General features: G+C 43.9%; 1 protein-coding gene and 1 pseudogene across 1 annotated transcript in view; both read left to right on the top strand.

Annotated features, from left to right (window-relative positions):
* The window catches only part of LOC115694480 (disease resistance protein L6-like), a 41,143-nt pseudogene extending 23,233 nt beyond the window's left edge, over positions 1–17,910 (top strand).
* Positions 1–20,967, top strand: part of LOC115694486 (uncharacterized) — a 129,710-nt gene that overhangs the window by 53,385 nt on the left and 55,358 nt on the right. The window lies entirely within an intron of this gene.

Consider the following 20,967-nt stretch of genomic DNA (forward strand, 5'->3'; position numbering starts at 1 on the left):
CCCTGCTGCCTTTATGGATATGATGAATCGGGTGTTTAAGGAATTCTTAGATCAGTTTGTGATCGTGTTTATAGACGATATATTGGTGTACTCGAAGAGTCCAGAGGATCATGAATTCCATTTGAGTAAAGTTTTACAGACTTTGAGAGAGAACGCGCTGTATGCTAAGTTTAGCAAATGTGAATTCTGGCTCAATCGGGTAGCGTTTCTCGGGCATGTGATTTCTAGGGAAGGAATTTCAGTGGACCCATTGAAAATTGAGGTAGTAATTAAATGGTCTAGACCGACGACGGTAACAGAAGTTCGAAGTTTTCTGGGTTTAGCTGGATACTACCGTCGTTTCGTGGAAGGATTTTCGGCGATAGCAACGCCGTTGAAGCATTTGTTGAAAAAGGAAACGAAATTTGAATGGACTGATAAATATGAAAGGAGTTTTCAGGAGTTGAAGCATAGATTAACAACGGCCCCGGTGTTGACTATTCCATCAGGACGCAGAGGGTATGAGATATATAGTGACGCGTCGTTAAAAGGATTGGGGTGTGTACTCATGCAAAATGGACACGTAGTGGCGTATGCATCAAGACAGTTAAGACCTCATGAGTTGAATTATCCGACACATGACTTAGAATTGGCCGCAATTGTATTCGCCTTGAAGATTTGGCGACATTATTTGTGCGGATAGAAATTTCAGATATATACCGATCATCAGAGTCTCAAATATTTGTTTTCGCAAAAGGAATTAAACATGAGATAGCATCGGTGGATGGAGTTACTGAAAGATTACGATTGTGATATATTGTATCATCCCGGAAAGGCTAACCGGGTGGCTGATGCCTTGAGTCGGAAGTCGAGCATCGCCCATTTGATGGTCAAGGAATGGACATTATTAGAAAAAAGTGCGAGACTCGGAGTTTAGATTTGAAGTAAGTCAAGTATCGAGCTTGCTGGCTACGCTTAGAATTGAACCGGAAATTCAGGCAAAAATTAAGGTATTGCAGTCTACGGACCCAGAGTTTCAAAGAATTTTAGAGATGGAGGAGGCCAGAAGAAAACCAGATTTCCAGGTATCCGAAGATGGGATATTGAGGTTTCGAGGACGATTATGCGTGCCTGACGATGCGGAGTTGAGGGAAGAAATTTTATCAGAAGCACATCATAGCAGTTATAGTATCCACCCAGGCAGTACTAAGATGTATCGAAATTTGAGGCAATATTACTGGTGGAATGGTATGAAGGCGGATATTGCTAAACACTTAGCTAAGTGCCTGACGTGCCAGCAGGTAAAGGCACAGCATTGTAAGCATGGAGGATTATTACGACCCTTGGAAATCTCAGAATGGAAATGGGAACATATAACTATGGATTTTGTGACGGGATTACCGAGGAGCCAAAGAGGCCACGATAATATTTGGGTGATTGTCGACAGATTGACCAAGTCGGCACACTTTTTGGCTGTACGAAAAGATTTCGCATTAGAACGGTATGCTGAGTTGTATATGCAGCAGATAGTTCGTCTGCATGGGGTACCAGTGTCGATAACCTCAGATCGTGATCCTAGATTTACTGCCAGTTTTTGGAAAAGTTTGCAGACGGCATTAGGATCCAAGTTACAGTTTAGTACAGCTTACCATCCTCAGACAGATGGCCAGTCTGAACGGACGATTCAGACTCTAGAGGATATACTCCGGACATGTGTGCTGGATTTTCAGGGTAAGTGGGAAGAGCAACTACCCTTAGTAGAGTTTGCTTATAGTAATAGTTTCCAGCAGAGCATCGGAATGGTGCCCTTTGAAGGGCTATATGGCAGGGCCTGTAGGACGCCCGTGTGCTGGGACGATGTCACGCCCCGTACTCTACCGGAACGCAACATCCCGTCGACGGTCGATTATGGTGCAACGCTCCCAGGAAGCATTGCCGACCCAACGCCCAATCAGAGATCAAACACATACGGAAGCAACGTATATAAATAAATATATACACCCATACAATAAATCGCATGAGACTAAGGATAGCCAAGCAATAAACAACGATCAACGCAGAAAATATGTACATACTTATATCACTATTTTAAAACTCTTTTTACAATGCTGCCAACAATTCAAATAAAACACCAACTCCTAGGAATAACCAAACAGCCACTTCTCCGATCTGCTCCGTCTCCACAGGGGTGCACGCTCAACGACCGCTGGATGAAATGCAGCATCCCAAAAAAGTGGTGGTGTCCTCGGCATCCTACGGCTGGGGGTCTGAAAATGTTTCGGTTTACACAACCGTGAGACGAATCTCAGCGAGTATGACCCCCTAAACCTAGGCTAGGCTAACATGCAATCTCCTGACCGACAGCACAAAGAAACATAACCAACCAATTTATAAATAAACTCCGACCTAGGCCCTCTGACCCAGATCTCTTACCTGTCTGACCCTGCAGGTTAGACAGTTCAATATGTAATAATCACGGGACATACGTGGTACACATTATCACACGTACGCCAATCCTATGGTCACACACCGAGTCTCACACACTCGCATGCCAATCAATGCATGTTTATGCATGCAAATGTCATTGACATGTCATGCACATTTCTTTGGCCCACTGGCCCACACTGGCACACTTGCCCAAATTAATTATTATTACGACTCGAGTCATCAATTTTTTTCACGGCCCGGTGCGTCTAGCCTGCTTCAAAGTGCATGAGGCGCAGCAACCGATCTGGCCCAGTGTCTCTAGCCTACTTCAAAGTGCATGAGGCGCAACACTGATCTCCTTGCGAACCAGAGCCTGCTTCAAAGTGCATGAGGATGGTCGCCTTCCGGACGTACCGGGCATCGTCCTGCTTCAAAGTGCATGAGGACGGTATCGACCCGAAGGTCCGTAGGTGATCACACAACTCATTATTATCTGAACCCAGCGTATAATGCTTCAGGGTATTTTAGGTGATCACATGCTCATGGCAGGCACGCATTCTCGCACAATTCATCACACGCCTCGTTCCCGGCATTCACTATGCGTGCCATGAAATACAAAACAATGCAACATGAGCATCAGCACAATTCAAGCATTCAATTAATTTCATGCCGCAACAATCGTTCATTGGCCAATTAATACCATGCGGCTCAATTCCACAATGTGCAATTCAATAATCCAATCAAGCCATCATATGGCCAATCACACTCCGCACAAGTCGGCCACGCAGTCACGCGACATGGCATTACTCAATTTCCCAACAATTGGGTACAGAAATCAACCAGTCAATCAACCCGGGCATACCCAGCAGTCCAATCACATAATCCCCGATTAATCTGTGCTAGTCCAATAATTATTTCTAATAATCCCACTAAATTCCTTAGACTTAATTTCCAACGGTCGATCCTCAATCCAGTCCGGACTACACCGATAATACCTAAGCCAACATGCCGAACACAATCATTCACCAAATCAACGAATTCAACGCATCCTTGGCACATTCAATATATTTTCACTTTGGTTCAACGAATCCCACGTTCATTCGCACGTTCATTCCAAGGTAGTTCAATGCGTTAAAGGCCCGCCCTGGGCAAATCCATCTCAATAGTTGTTCTCACCACTTCGGGGTCATTCAATAGGATTTATACACGTCCTAATCATCCCCTAAAAATGCCTAAATTCTTGTCATTAGTCCATTATTCTTAGAATATTCAACTTGGGCACAAATTAGGCATTTTCGGTACTGAATGAACAGTACCAAGAAAAATTAACATTTAGGCACTAAACCACCTTTAAACCATCTCATTAAGGCCTAATCACCTACTCCAAACATCCAACCACCAAATACATATAATAAAGCCTCAAATGAGCTTAATTAACACTTGAATTGTCTAATTTCAAGCCTTGAATCATTGAATTCAATTAGTGCAAAACTTAGACAAATATGCACAATTTCGGTACTTTGTGAACAGTACCAGAACAGGGGCTGTTTTGAACACTAATCCACACTTAAATAACCTCATTAAGCCCTAATGACCTATCATAATCATCCTACACCCAAATAAACATCATTAGGTCCTAAATGAGCTTAATTAACCCCTAATTACCCCCTAAGGACACAATTAGACTAATTAAGGATTTGGGGTTTATACTCGCCTATTAACGACTCGGGACAACGGGAACGGGCGGTCGATCACCGACGAACGGTAAGGATCGACGGCGGCGTTCCGATGCAAGCCGGCGGTCCGCGGCGACGACGGAAACGGCGATTTGCTGCTGTTTGCTTCCGTTCGAGTGCTGGAAATGGGCCGAGGGTGGCTGTTCTTGGGCGGAAAGGGCTGGCCGGTGTTGCTTGGCTCGGCGGGGACAGGCTTCACCGGTAATTGTTCCTAGGCAGTGAACACGACTGGGCCGGTTTGAAGCGAACGTGAACTGCAGAACGAGAAAATGGGAAAGAAGAAGGAAATTCTCGGGGGATTTGGCCGAATGGTCTGCTGGAGAGAGAGTGATCTGGTCAAATAAGGGTCAACAATTGATTTAGTGGGTTCCAAGTGTCATTATCTTAGGCTATTGGGACAATTTTGCCCTTGATCCAAGGGCTATCCTTCCTTCTCATCCAATAATTTAGGGGTAAAATGGTCATTGATCCTTAACCCAAGCTGACCAGACCTGGTTTAGCCCTAACTCACCTTGGTTAGTCCCCTAATTAAATCCAAAATTCGGAATTACCAAAAATGGGTCCAAGGGCATTTTGGTAATTTTTCGGTCCCGGGTCAAAATTCCAATTTTCGCACACCCGCGTTCCATATGTGCGTGGCCAACATAATATGGCGTCGGAATCGCAAAATTCACTTTTTAAGTCCTCGAAAACTGACTGCAAAGTTTCGGGAATAAAATAATATTATTTTTCCAATTTTTGTCGATATTCCACTTTTTAGCCAAAACCACTCTAAATGTGCATGGCCACCCCAAAATAACATTGGCCGCGAAAAATAACCTCAAACGGCCTCCGAATCCGGCCTCGGTGCCTACAGGGGCAAAACCGTAATTTCTCACCCCCGGACCGAAATTCCAATTTTCACTCGTACTAACCCCAAACGTGTGTGGCCAGCGTAATATGACGTCAAATTCCCAAAAATAGTCTCTTAAGCTTTCGAAAATCGACCTCGAAATCCGGGCTCAATTCCGTGAACAAAACTCGCTAAACTTTCAATTTCAGGGTCTCTCACTAACGGGCGGCTGTTTAGGAGTTACGCGTATCGACCTAGGGCTATCCATATCGTAATGGTCTCGATCATTGAGAGAATGAGAAATTATCATTAGTTCCAGAGGTTACGATCGCTCGGTTCAAGTTCAAGACTAGTTGGCCACGTGTACTTTCGGTCTTGCAGAATCACCTGCAATCCGATGGTACATCGTTGGCCTTGGCCAAACCAGATCCGTTACCTTTCCTAAGATCGGTCCATACTGGTTCATAATATTCTCTCGTCATTTCTCGAGATCGGTGCCCAATTCACGATCGGGTCCCTGGTCCACGTACCATTTTCCTAGTTAGCCATACCACATTGGTTAGTATCCCGAGAGTGATCAGCTCTGGGCGAGACTTACTAAAATGAAATGCGAAATATGGTCAATTTATTGATCCCGGAATTACATCGAAATTCAGGCTGTTACAATTCTTCCCCCCTTACAAAAATTTCGTCCTCGAAATTTGTAATATACGCTTACTCCTCAAACAAGTGGGGGTGTTGACGTCTCATAGCTTCTTCGCTTTCCTAAGTGGCACCTTCTGTTCCGTGGTGTTCTCAGACAGCTTTGACCACTGGGACTGTCTTATTATGTGACCCATGGTCCTTTCTGTCCTTAAGCTACACTAGCCTATCCACGTACGATGCTTCGTCGTCTACGTCTGTCTTCTCTTAACGTGGGTCATATTTGATTCATAATTTCTCCACATCGACTTGTGGAATACGTCATATACTTAGGACAGATTAGGCGGCGAGGTAAATCGATAGGTCAGATTTCCAATCTTTTCCAGCATATCAAACAATCCGACATACTTTGGCTCAACCTTTCTTTCTTTCCATATTAGGGCAATCTTTTCATAGGGAACACTTTGACTCACATTTGGTCCCCAATCTCAATACTCTAAAAGTCGTCGTCTCTGATCGTGTAAATTTTTCTGATGACTCTACTTATCTGTCCGACTCAAAGTCCCTTTCTTATTGCCAAAAAGTGCACAAACCTAATCGGTCTATCAGTTGTCGTCCCAATGGATCATGTCCTTTCTGACTTCTTAGTAATTCCTCTACAACATCCTTTGGGACAGGTTCCCATTTTGACATTGGAAATTTTCCGACGGTCACATTAGCCTTCCCGGCTTATAGTGCTGCGCCATCTCTCATAGGCACGTCAAACACTTGATCATGAGCTTGGCCACATTTATTCTTATACTATTCCACCAGTAATGTTGCTACAAGTTTTGACACACCCTGGGTACTACTTGGGTGGACACTATACTTACTGTGGAAATTTCCACTCAAGATTTCCTCCTCAAGTTTTGCCTCATCGGGTACACACACTCACCTTTAGAACCTCAAAAATTTCTATCCCCGAATACATGAAAATTCGACTTCCGCTTATCGGCATCCACCTCAATGACTCTTCGTATCTTGTGATCCACATAATGCCATTCCTTGTTCTGGGCCTAGATTTCCAAACTAATCCTCAAAGCGGACAACAGATTCAACATTTGGCTTACCTCAAATTTAACTTCCGAGTCCCTGAGCCTTCCTAACAAGGTTCATTCCTTGATCACCCCATAAGCCTCAATCGACTCACGACTTAATGCATCTATTACTCGTCTAGCCATTCCATGGCGACACCGATCATTGCAATCAATTCTCCGTCGTGCATCAGATAAATCATCTCGTACGGCCTCAACTGGCACGACGCGTAATTTGTTACTCTATCGTGTTGCCTCAACACACATCTATATCTTCTTAGTGAAGCGTCACTATAGACCTCGAATCCTCCCGGTCCAGGTTGAATATTCAATACCGGGACAATCATCAGCCTACACTTCAACTCTTGGGAACTCCATTCACAGTGATCATTCCATTCAAACGGATTTCCTTCTCACTCAGTCGTGCCCATAACACGGCTATCAACGAGAATCTTCCACAAAACGTCGATAATCGTCAGTCAAATTTATAACACTGTCAACCTCTATTATTGGCATCAATCTTGGCCACTTAGTCCTCTCCTCAACCTTAGTCGGGTTCACTGTAATTCCATTTCCCCTAGATTACATGTCCAGGGAACGTTATTCTATTGAGCCAAAATTCGCACTTGCCATACTTGGCATGGAGTATATGTTCTCTCAAGATTCGCAACACCTCAGTCAGACTTGCTTCTTGTTCCCAGGCTCCTCGAGTCTCCCAATACATTGTCAACGAAAATCGTTACGAACTAATCCCATAATTCTTGGAACATTCGGTTCATTAGGCCCACGAAACAATGAGGCATCCCTTAGACCAATGGGCATTACTATGAATACGTAGTGCCCATACCTCGCCCATTAGCGACCGTAATTATATCCCCTTGTCATATCCTTAACGAAAAATTTCCAGTCCGTAACACGATCTTAGGAACATTCTCGTTTTGAATTCTTTGCCGGTGACATCCGTCCATAATTCAACCTCAGAGGACACTAAAGTTTATTGCAATTGATCGAACAGGCTATTGATCCTCGGTAATGGTTACTAATTCCTTTTTGTTACCTGGTTCTATTGCCGGTAATTTACGTACCATCTCAAAGTCCTGTCCTTTTTCCTCATACCAAATACAGGAACTCCCCATAGAGATACACTAGGGCGAATAAAATTTTTGTCACCGAGTTCTTACATCTGAACTTTCAATTCCTTTGATTTCCGGCAAGGACACTCAATACAATGCTCTCGAAATTAGTTCAACTCCCGGCCAAATTTGTCACGATTCCACTTCTCGTTCTAGTGGCAACCCTAAAATTTCTAAGAAAAGACCTCGGAAAGTTATCCGGCTTTAGTTTCATCACGATCAAGTCAACCACGCCCACTAAGCGTCCTTTACAATCTTCATTTGACATCTAATCACCTCAAGCAAGGGCATCCAAGGAATCGAGATTCCTCCTTGACTTTCCTGAAATCCAAACCTAGAATGTCCATTCGGACTAAACTGGATTACCCTATTGTCTGAATTCATTACAGCTTTCTGCCTTACAAATCACTCCGTATCAATCTCCACGACAAAATCGTACATGGCCAATACTACCAAGTCAACACTCCTTTCTCTACTATCAATTACTATCTCACAGTTAGGACACCTCAATGACACCATCACCTTATCATATGAGGAATCGTCACACCAAACGTGACTCAAGTACAACAGACTCAATACCGTCCAGTTTAACTAGTTGTTCCGACTCCCACTTTCGATGCAAGCCTCAGGACGGCTCATTCAACGGTTCGGCTTTCTGATATCCTTCCTAACCGATGGGATGAACAGTCTGTTTCCATGCCATTTACTTCTTCCTAAAGCGACGATTATCCTTATTCTTAGCATACCATGATCCAGAAGTGGTTGCCCCTTCTCACTAATCTCGCTCTATCACGTGAGCTCATTCAAGCAATTTCACATCATTCCCGATGTTCAATGAAAGCATTAGGTTTCGGAGATCCGACTTCAGTCCGTCTTGGAATTTCCGAACCTTGTCCTGTGGATTTCCAACCAACCAAGCGGACTCCTTTCCATATCGTTCCACCGTCATCTGCCCCCAAGTGAAGTCATATAAACTCCGTCAGTTCCCTTTTTGGGCAGTCTCCGGGAAATATTCTCCCATAGGAACTCTTAACAATCATGGCCCAAATCTAAGTTGTACTCATTGGGGATGTCTTATCCCTGGTGGAAGGCCATCTACAGCTGGCATGATTCTGAAACGGATACACCGCCAACTTTAATTTCTTCATCTCGGTGCACCCCAATGTTTCAAAGGCTTTCTCAACTTTCGCTATCAATCCCGGTGCAACCTTGGGGTCACCCTTACTATTGAACTTAAGAAAGTTTCACTCGAGAGATTATTCCACCAGTTGATGCACTCGCCTATTAGCCACTATGTGAGCTTAACCCTACTGGCATTATTTCCAATCACAGCAGTAATCGCTGCAGCCCCAACAGCCTAGGCAATAATGGCGCTCCCTTCCTGAGCTTGCCTGCCCACACATTCCCCCTTTCTAATAGGATCTGAGTCACAACCTCGAATCTTAGGTCTCAGCCTCATGGTCTACAGCACTCGACTGCTACCGAGTCTCCTTACTCATCACACTGCCATTCTTGATGCCTTACTATACAGCTACCTGCTATAACCCCCTAAAGGATTAGAGACTTACACCAATCTATCACAGTCTAAGTCCTAGGCAGGTATCAAACAACAATCAACACTCAGCATACGGCCTAACATTTATCCAACACATCACCCAAGGGGTTTGCATACTCACCTCAGGTCCTGCCGCACCTGCACTGCAAGGGTCACACCGAACAATCCAAACGCAATCAATGCACAATGGTCAGGAGATGCATGTAGCACACGAGGTCACCCTATTGGCTACCCATGGTTTCATCGCTCCTTATCACTCCAGACCTCGACCAAATTGGACCGAGCTGACCTTGCTCTGATACCAATTCAAGAAGGGGATTGTCACGCCCCGTACTCTACCGGAACGCAACATCCCGTCGACGGTCGATTATGGTGCAACGCTCCCAGGAAGCATTGCCGACCCAACGCCCAATCAGAGATCAAACACATACGGAAGCAACGTATATAAATAAATATATACACCCATACAATAAATCGCATGAGACTAAGGATAGCCAAGCAACGATCAACGCAGAAAATATGTACATACTTATATCACTATTTTAAAACTCTTTTTACAGTGCTCCCAACAACTCAAATAAAACACCAACTCCTAGGAATAACCAAACAGCCACTTCTCCGATCTGCTCCGTCTCCACAGGGGTGCACGCTCAACGACCGCTGGATGAAATGCAGCATCCCAAAAAGTGGTGGTGTCCTCGGCATCCTACGGCTGGGGGTCTGAAAATGTTTCGGTTTACACAACCGTGAGACGAATCTCAGCGAGTATGACCCCCTAAACCTAGGCTAGGCTAACATGCAATCTCCTGACCGACAGCACAAAACAACATAACCAACCAATTTATAAATAAACTCCGACCTAGGCCCTCTGACCCAGATCTCTTACCTGTCTGACCCTGCAGGTTAGACAGTTCAATATGTAATAATCACGGGACATACGTGGTACACATTATCACACGTACGCCAATCCCATGGTCACACACCGAGTCTCACACACTCGCATGCCAATCAATGCATGTTTATGCATGCAAATGTCATTGACATGTCATGCACATTTCTTTGGCCCACTGGGCCACACTGGCACACTTGCCCAAATTAATTATTATTACGACTCGAGTCATCAATTTTTTTCACGGCCCGGTGCGTCTAGCCTGCTTCAAAGTGCATGAGGCGCAGCAACCGATCTGGCCCAGTGTCTCTAGCCTGCTTCAAAGTGCATGAGGCGCAACACTGATCTCCTTGCGAACCAGAGCCTGCTTCAAAGTGCATGTGGATGGTCGCCTTCCGGACGTACCGGGCATCGTCCTGCTTCAAAGTGAATGAGGACGGTATCGACCCGAAGGTCCGTAGGTGATCACACAACTCATTATTATCTGAACCCAGCGTATAACGCTTCAGGGTATTTTAGGTGATCACATGCTCATGGCAGGCACGCATTCTCGCACAATTCATCACACGCCTCGTTCCCGGCATTCACTATGCGTGCCATGAAATGCAAAACAATGCAACATGAGCATCAGCACAATTCAAGCATTCAATTAATTTCATGCCGCAACAATCGTTCACTGGCCAATTAATACCATGCGGCTCAATTCCACAATGTGCAATTCAATAATCCAATCAAGCCATCATATGGCCAATCACACTCCGCACAAGTCGGCCACGCAGTCACGCGACATGGCATTACTCAATTTCCCAACAATTGGGTACAGAAATCAACCAGTCAATCAACCCGGGCATACCCAGCAGTCCAATCACATAATCCCCGATTAATCTGTGCTAGTCCAATAATTATTTCTAATAATGCCACTAAATTCCTTAGACTTAATTTCCAACGATCGATCCTCAATCCAGTCCGGACTACACCGATAATACCTAAGCCAACATGCCGAACACAATCATTCACCAAATCAACGAATTCAACGCATCCTTGGCACATTCAATATATTTTCACTTTGGTTCAACGAATCCCACGTTCATTCGCACGTTCATTCCAAGGTAGTTCAATGCGTTAAAGGCCCGCCCTGGGCAAATCCATCTCAATAGTTGTTCTCACCACTTCGGGGTCATTCAATAGGATTTATACACGTCCTAATCATCCCCTAAAAATGCCTAAATTCTTGTCATTAGTCCATTATTCTTAGAATATTCAACTTGGGCACAAATTAGGCATTTTCGGTACTGAATGAACAGTACCAAGAAAAATTAACATTTAGGCACTAAACCACCTTTAAACCATCTCATTAAGGCCTAATCACCTACTCCAAACATCCAACCACCAAATACATATAATAAAGCCTCAAATGAGCTTAATTAACACTTGAATTGTCTAATTTCAAGCCTTGAATCATTGAATTCAATTAGTGCAAAACTTAGACAAATATGCACAATTTCGGTACTTTGTGAACAGTACCAGAACAGGGGCTGTTTTGAACACTAATCCACACTTAAATAACCTCATTAAGCCCTAATGACCTATCATAATCATCCTACACCCAAATAAACATCATTAGGTCCTAAATGAGCTTAATTAACCCCTAATTACCCCCTAAGGACACAATTAGACTAATTAAGGGTTTGGGGTTTATACTCGCCTATTAACGACTCGGGACGACGGGAACGGGCGGTCGATCACCGACGAACGGTAAGGATCGACGGCGGCGTTCCGATGCAAGCCGGCGGTCCGCGGCGACGACGGAAACGGCGATTTGCTGCTGTTTGCTTCCGTTCAGTGCTGGAAATGGGCTGAGGGTGGCTGTTCTTGGGCGGAAAGGGCTGCTGGTGTTGCTGGCTCGGCGGGGACAGCTCCGCTGGTCTTGTTCGGCGTGAACAGTACCCGGTTTGAGCGAACGTGAAGCTGAGAACGAGAAAATGGGAAAGAAGAAGGAAATTCTCGGGGGATTTGGCCGAATGGTCTGCTGGAGAGAGAGTGATCTGGTCAAATAAGGGTCAACAATTGATTTAGTGGGTTCCAAGTGTCATTATCTTAGGCTATTGGACAATTTTGCCCTTGATCCAAGGGCTATCCTTCCTTCTCATCCAATAATTTAGGGGTAAAATGGTCATTGATCCTTAACCCAAGCTGACCAGACCTGGTTTAGCCCTAACTCACCTTGGTTAGTCCCCTAATTAAATCCAAAATTCGGAATTACCAAAAATGGGTCCAAGGGCATTTTGGCAATTTTTCGGTCCCGGGTCAAAATTCCAATTTTCGCACACCCGCGTTCCATATGTGCGTGGCCAACATAATATGGCGTCGGAATCGCAAAATTCACTTTTTAAGTCCTCGAAAACTGACTGCAAAGTTTCGGGAATAAAATAATATTATTTTTCTAATTTTTGTCGATATTCCACTTTTTAGCCAAAACCACTCTAAATGTGCGTGGCCACCCCAAAATGACATTGGCCGCGAAAAATAACCTCAAACGGCCTCCGAATCCGGCCTCGGTGCCTACAGGGGCAAAACCGTAATTTCTCACCCCCGGACCGAAATTCCAATTTTCACTCGTACTAACCCCAAACGTGTGTGGCCAGCGTAATATGACGTCAAATTCCCAAAAATAGTCTCTTAAGCTTTCGAAAATCGACCTCGAAATCCGGGCTCAATTCCGTGAACAAAACTCGCTAAACTTTCAATTTCAGGGTCTCTCACTAACGGGCGGCTGTTTAGGAGTTACGCGTATCGACCTAGGGCTATCCATATCGTAATGGTCTCGATCATTGAGAGAATGAGAAATTATCATTAGTTCCAGAGGTCACGATCGCTCGGTTCAAGTTCAAGACTGGTTGGCCACGTGTACTTTCGGTCTTGCAGAATCACCTGCGATCCGATGGTACATCGTTGGCCTTGGCCAAACCAGATCCGTTACCTTTCCTAAGATCGGTCCATACTGGTTCATAATATTCTCTCGTCATTTCTCGAGATCGGTGCCCAATTCACGATCGGGTCCCTGGTCCACGTACCATTTTCCTAGTTAGCCATACCCCATTGGTTAGTATCCCGAGAGTGATCAGCTCTGGGCGAGACTTACTAAAATGAAATGCGAAATATGGTCAATTTATTGATCCCGGAATTACATCGAAATTCAGGCTGTTACAGACGAGGTAGGAGAAAGGACTATAACCGGGCCAGAGCTAGTCGAACAATCGATTGAGGCGGTTAAGATTATTCGCGAAAGGCTGAAGATAGCGCAGGGCCGTCAAAAGAATTATGCAGACAGGAGGCGAAGACCTTTGGAGTTCCAGGTTGGGGATCATGTATTTCTTAAGGTATCGCCCATGAGAGGACTATCCAGGTTCGGTAAGAAAGAGAAGCTGAGTCCGAGGTACGTGGGACCTTTTGAGATTTTAGAAAGGATCGGGGACTTAGCATATCGTCTTGCACTTCCGCCGAATTTATCACAAGTGCATAATGTGTTCCACGTATCGATGTTGAGGAAATACGAACCGGACCCGACTCATGTGCTGAATTATGAGGAGATAGCAGTTGACGATAAGGTGTCTTATGTCGAGAGACCAGTAAGGATTGAAGATCGGAAAGAGCGGGTTCTCAGGAACAAGACAATCCCGATGGTCAAGGTTATTTGGGAACACCACGGGACAGAAGGCGCGACATGGGAAAGTGAAGAGATGATGCAATGTCAGCACCCCCAGTTATTTGAGTAGTAGTAGGATTTGAAATTTCAGGTAGTGGTGAGATTTGTAAATTTCGAGGACGAAATTTTTGTAAGGGGGGAAGAGTTGTGACATCCTGAAAATTGATCCATTTGAGAATTATAAAATATTGAGTTTTATGAATATGAATGTACTCATAGTTAGTTCTCGCCCGGAACTGATCATTCCTGGGATACTAACCATTGGGGAAAGGCTAATTAGGGAATTAAATTCGTGCGACTAAAGAAAATTCGATCGTGAATTGATTTTCGATCATGAAATCGTCGAGGTGATATTTTGAGCCACTGTTGGCCGATCCAAGGATAGTCAAGGGTCAGTTTGCCACTGTCATAGTAGTGGATCGCGGGTGATTCCGCTGGACCGCGAAATGACTTGACGAATGATCCTGAACCTATACCAAACGATCGTGCCCCTCGGATCTAGTAATTGATCCTCGCGATTTTAATGACAACCGAAATCGTCATGACCCGAATGAACTTGCACGTGACTTGAGTTAGTGTCAGTCACGGGTCGAATATACGAATTTTCCCAGCAAGCCGTCCGTTAGTTTGAGAAACGCTCGAGTTGCGTTTAATAAAATCTGATTAATTGAATTGAGCCCAATTTGGACATCGGAAAATTAGGAAGTCACAACGGGACGTTAGGACAACGTTGCGATTGGAACGTGCAATTTTGGATTGTCCCGATTCCTTCGGAAAAAAATTCGAATTCGACAAGAAAATGAGGAAGTGACCGTTTTGCCCCTAAGGGTTTATAAAGGGCATGCTTTATGGTAGAAGGGCATTTTGGTCATTTTGCCCTAACTTTTTGGATTGGACAATTTTCCCCTTGGATATTTTTGGTAAGATTCGATCTCGGCCATCGGTTTCAAGATAAGATCGAATCTGGGCCGTCGATTTCGTTTGTGAGAGAGGGGCAAGATTGTAAATTGCCATTTTGGTCCAAGTTTCACTATTTGAGTCAAGACACCCCCTCTCTCTCTCTTCATTCTCCCTCTTCTCTCTCCGGCCAGCCCCCTCCCCACCGTGAGCTTTCTCTCTCTCCCTCCCTCACCGCCGATTCCCCTTTGCCCGTACGCCGGCGCCGCCGCTCGCCACCCGCCGTGCCGCCGTCCCACGCCGCCGTACCGCACCACCACACCACCTCTCGCCGTCCATCTCTCTATCTTCTTTCCCATGACCGTGACCCACGGCAAGGGAGGCCGCGCCACCGCCGTGCGCCGTTCGCGCCACCGCCAAGCCGTGCCGCCGTTCGCCGCCGTCCCCGCCAGTCGCCACCGCTTCTCGCTCTAGCTGAGATAGTCTAGAGTGTCGGCAAGTTGCGCCCTAAACCCGACTTAGGATATTGGGTATCAACGGCTAGTTTTGATTGGAAACCGGATTTATTTGGGTGCGGGATTGTGTGAATTAGGAGTAAAATCAATTGGCGGGCCTAGGATTGAATTCGGGAAAATTTTATTGGAAATTTTGAGGACAATAGTGGGCTGTGGATGACTGTTCAGTGGGCTGTGATGGGCCGATCGGGACGTAAATTGGATTTTTAGAACCGGCAATTAATTGTGAGAAAGTGCCGTGAAGGGCCGGAATTGATTTGACGCCGTTTGGTCAGAGAAAAATGGCAGATTGTGTGTTTAATGTGTGTTGGAACGGCGACTAAGTTGTGGTGACAAAATTTAGTGCATGGTTGTGTAATGACATGATTGTACTATGCTTGTCGAGTGCACGCTTGGGCCAGATTGATTTAATTATTAAAATTGGCCATGTCAAATGCTGAGTGAGCACTATTTTGTGTGTGAATTGATGCGTCCACGGGCCACGTGTGATTGGCCAGTTGAATGTGGTAAATGCTTGTTGAGCATGTGCATGAGTAAGAAAGAAATGTGGTATGACATGTGATCGTGAAAATTGTGCCGTCCTGAGGCGTGTACTTCAACGCGGGACGATGCCCGGTACTATCGGAAAACTGCCAGCCTGAGGCGTGTACTTCAACGCGGGTTGCGCAGTAGGTGGTAGATGTTGAGCCTGAGGCGTGTACTTCAACGCGGGCAAGAAATATGGCCTGAGGCGTGTACGTTAACGCGGGCCCTGAAGTGTTGTGGTAAGAGGTCGCTGTGTACCTGAGGCGTGTACTTCAACGCGGGTCACTGGCGAGAGATGGGGAAAGGATATGATGAGAATGAAACGAATGCATGAAATTAGAATCGTACCTGCATGTGATTGCACGTATATGATTGTGTTTGCGTTTGTGTAATTGTCTGGAGGTACATGATAGCCTAGGTGGGGTATAGGGGTGTACTTACTGAGATGTAGTCTCATGGTTGTTTCAACCAATATTTTTCAGAACCCCGACCTGAGCCATGAATCCTCCGCCACCGCCACCAGAGCGTTTTGGGGTGCCAGTGCACACCGAGAATGAGGTTGCAGAATTTCCTTTGGGTGATGGAATGACCTGGATTAAGCATACTACGACTGTTTTTGTAGAAGTAGGACTACCTCTTTGGGAATCCCATGTTTATACCGCCTGGTTCTTTCGGGACGTAGCAGGGGATGAGTTCAGGCCCGTTAGGGGTTTTGATGATCCGTTTGACTTGGTTGGAGACTGGGACCCATCTGCCATACCCTCTATAGATGTAGAGTTGACCAGTACGGAGACTAATTTAGCTCAGTCTGGATTGCATCCAGTGCCCGCTGCACAGGGATCTTCAAGGGCTGAGCATGAACCCGAGCCCGAAGCATCGCAAGCTGAAGATGATCTAATGGACATAGATTTAGAACCGATCCCCGAGGAAGAATTAGAGGAAGTGGAGCCCGAAGTAGAACCCGAGGACGAACCTGAGGAGCCCGAGGAGCAACCGGAGTATGTACTCCCGTATGAGCAGTATATGGATCCCAATTTCGTGCCTGAGTACAATTTCTTTGATTTTCTAGCCGAGGAGGATCAGAATGAAGTTCCAGCTAAGTCGGGTGACATTAATCACCCGATTGAGATTGAGGCAGAGCCAGAGTCCTCGGAGGAGCAGTCGGTGCAAGGCAGCTCAGATTCAGTTAATGAGGAGTCAGACTCGGAGTGGACGCCGAGTAAGGGTGGAAAGGTTAAGCTTTTAGCGAGTACCATTTTTGAGTGTAGGATGCCAGGTCATCGGACCTTTTTGAAAATCGATGGTTGTATAGTTCGGTGTGCATATGTATAAAGGCGGTTTGTAAATTGTGAATATTATGGTGTAGGTTTGAATGAAGAAAAGTATATGTATTTTCTCCCTGTTTTTCCCCAGTTTCATATTGTCCGGGTGATTTGTGGTTCCGCTGTGGAATTAAATCTCTGACGATTTTAAGTGAGGTCGGCGATACCCTGGGATGTCTCATAAATTGACCAGTGGAGGATGTCGCGAGCTCGATGGGGTTCGGGGCGTGACAATTTGCATGTGGAATGAGAATACTAAAAAGTCATCTTCAGTTTGTAATTTTGATTTCGAGAATAGTTTTTTTTTATGCATCAACTGCTTTCGGAGTGTTACCAAACGCATTTTCTGTTCTATTTTAATTCTCAAATTGAAAACAGAACAAACTTTTGAGAATCTTTATCAGCCAAATGCATCCTTAGATTATCAATCTCTTTCTGTCTGCAGCAAAAATGAACTTCATCAAGTTGCTCAACAGGCTTTGAACATTGAAGATTTACTTCGTGTCATCTGGACATCATTATCAGTCATGCATAAGCAGTGGGCTGATGCCATCAACATATTTCATGAGAAGTTTGATTTGCTGTCAAACCTTATTAGTGACCATGGCAAGTGGTACTGTTAATACAGAGCGGTAGATGGCATTTCATTTTTCTTCATTTAACTGCTTTCGTTTGCTTGTCTAGGTCTTGACCCTTCTCCTCAGGAGGAATTTTCGAGTCTTCTCGGTGGTTCTAGGACCAGTCTTGCAGTCCATCAATTTCTTTTTAATTCTCTGGGTGAGGTGGTATGGCCGTTTTTTTAAGCTCCGATGCTGCTATTGTACTTTGGTTTTTTTTGGTTGGTTTTTATAATCTTAGTCAGCTAGTTTGTTTAGTGATAGGGTATGAAACGTGTATTTGTTTGTGGTGCTGGAAAAGAACTTCAGCTGGTTGTCCTCGATCATCAGCAGGTGCACGTTATTATATTGGCATTTGGCCTTTTTCCCTAATAAATAATTAAGTTTTACGCATCTCAGAGAACAGTCTTGGAGGTGATTAGATAGAGATAGGAATTTGTTACAGTTCGCACATCTTCAGACACGCCATATTTTTCTGGACATCCTGATGTTGATTCTTCATATGAACATATCATATGCAATGATATGAATTACCAACATTAAGTGGCTGGAAAGGGTGAAATAAAATCTGATTTGAGTCTGATTCAACAAGTTGGCAATCTCTCTTGTAAGCGTATAATGGAAATTGTAGGTCATTAATCATTGGTTTGAACTTTAACATGATCTAAGTTTGAGCTTTAAGAGCACTGTACATGGAGATTTGGATATAGAATGTTTATACATTCACATTATAATTAGCAGGTATAGAGACATGTTCTCAGTTTAAAAGGAAAGAGTTTATCGCCCGCTTCAAATTTAGCATATATCCCCTCATAATTGCAAGAGTCAATTTTTGTACCAAAGAATCATATTCAACTTTTTGTACCTACCAATATTACTGTTAGAGCCTAGGGAAAGTTCGACTTATTTATACTACCAAATTCCACTCATTGAACTTGATGTTGTAAGTGAAACTCTTCTTTCCTATGTTAAGTTTACTGTCAACAAGCTAAGGATGAGAATGAAAACTCAGTTATCTGATGAGCAGAAAACTAACTGGTGGGTGCTCGGATGACAGCGAATGGATCCTACATGGATCTAATCGGTGATGCTTAACCATGATTATGGGAGCCTCTGTTCACAATCATTTGTTTCGTGCTTAGATGTGAGAATTGATTATTTTATGTTATTATTTTTTATCATATCTTTAGATCACAATTTTAAATATAACACCTCTTTCTTGGTAGAATAATACTGAGGATGTTAAGTCCTAGTATTGAAATTGGTTTACTAAGTCGCACGCCAGAAAGATTCGTGTTATGTGTTTATGACCTACTTACGCATTATACTCGCATTTTTCCTCTTCAAATCAGTTTTGTATACTACTCTTAGTCCTTAGTATTGCTCCGTTTTTGGTAGTGTGTTGGTAGTTCTTTGGATCCAAAGTTTCTCTTGAACTTTTTAGATCTTGACTTTCAGTAGTAGCGGTACCCTTTTGTCACAATGATCTTATTCACAAAAGGAATTACAACTGTGAGTTAATAGAGTGATTTTGCCCTCAATAAATGCATGGTATTTGGATGATGGTTATGCTGATTATCACAAAATCATAGGTGAAATGTTGATGTTGGTACTTGAAACTATATGATTAGATAACAAGTGTTGGAATAAAGGGTAATTGGAATTACTTAAAATCCTTAGAAAAGTGTAAGTTTCTTTTTATAGATTATATAGTTCGCCTGTAGGGCACCAAGGGGGTGCAACCCATATACAAAAGGAGCCCAAAAAACTAAAGCCATATACAAACAACTCCCAAAACCAAAAGGGAGCTCAAATCCCAGATAAATCATCGACTAATCAACCAAGGCATTTACATCCATATGCAAGTTTGCACTATACCAAAAGTGTATGACTTTAAGCCAAATTTCCATCAAATAGAATGGAAGATTTCTCTCCATCAGAAGCTCTCTTGTTCCGCTCCTTCCAAATCTGCCAAAAGACATAGGGGAATTGAGTTAATCCTACTTGTTGTGCTGTAAACGAATGCCCCGCCATGCCCAAAGTTCTTGCTCGATAAAACCTCTGATAGCCCAAGATAACATGGTGCAGACATAGGAAACTGTACAAACCATTCTTGTCCAAGGACAGTGAAGGAGGAGATGCCGCATGGACTCTGCCTCCTTTGCTGAGGAACAACTTGTTAACCAGCATTTTGCCATATTTCTAAAGTAAGGATTTGTTCCCAGGTTGGTTCCTAAGCAGAAAAAGAAACTCTAATTGGAATCCTCACTTTCCAAATCGCTTTTTGACGAAAATCTGTTCTACGACGACTCTCCATATTGAGCAGCTTGTAGTAAGACTTTACAGAAAAGATTCCTTCTCTTCCGTTGTTCCACACAAAAGCATCCTTAAAAGCAACAGAAATCTTTGAATAATGCAAGACATAAAAGAAGGCAGGCAAAAGCTTCGAACTGCTAATCTTGGGTTTGGCTCAGGAACTCAATATCCCATATGATCATTTCGTTGTTTAAATGATAACAATCTGCTACCAAAGCTTCCTTGTTCCTTGACATTTCATCCAAATGCTTACACATACAACAACAATATGTGAGAAGCAATTTCCATAAATTGGGAGTGTAAGTTTTGTAGTAAATGTGCACCAAATTGGAATAAGATTCTTACAATTGAGAATCTCAGGAACGGAATTTGATTTTTCATAGAATGGTGTTGTGTGTGAAAGCATTTGGGGAAAAATGTTGATCTTCTCTTTCTTCTTTCTGACTTCACTCCCAAGCTTTTGCATCAAATCTTCGGCTTGTCTAAGGTGGTTTGGTTCTTGCCAAAACATGCCATCCAATTTTTAGTTGTTGGAATGCCGAATTAGGAGGATCAATTTCTAAGAAGTCCTGAAGCGCCACACCTTTGTCTCATGTAGGGCCTTAGGAAAGAAAGCAACAAAATGTAGGGTTTGGAATCTTTGGTTGCTTCTACATTGTACCTTTAAACGGCTTTGAGCATCATGTTCTGATTCTGTATACTCTTCTAATGTTTCATTTTTGTTTGTTTTACTTTCGTTTTGTTCTCTTATATACTGATGTACTGGAACTTCTTCTTTCAACAAAACCTTTTATTATCTAGAG

The sequence above is a fragment of the Syzygium oleosum genome, unplaced genomic scaffold (genome assembly GCF_021117445.2).
Source record: "Syzygium oleosum isolate NSW1041296 unplaced genomic scaffold, Sole_v2.1 Sole_v2.11, whole genome shotgun sequence".
NCBI classification, from domain to species: domain Eukaryota; kingdom Viridiplantae; phylum Streptophyta; class Magnoliopsida; order Myrtales; family Myrtaceae; genus Syzygium; species Syzygium oleosum.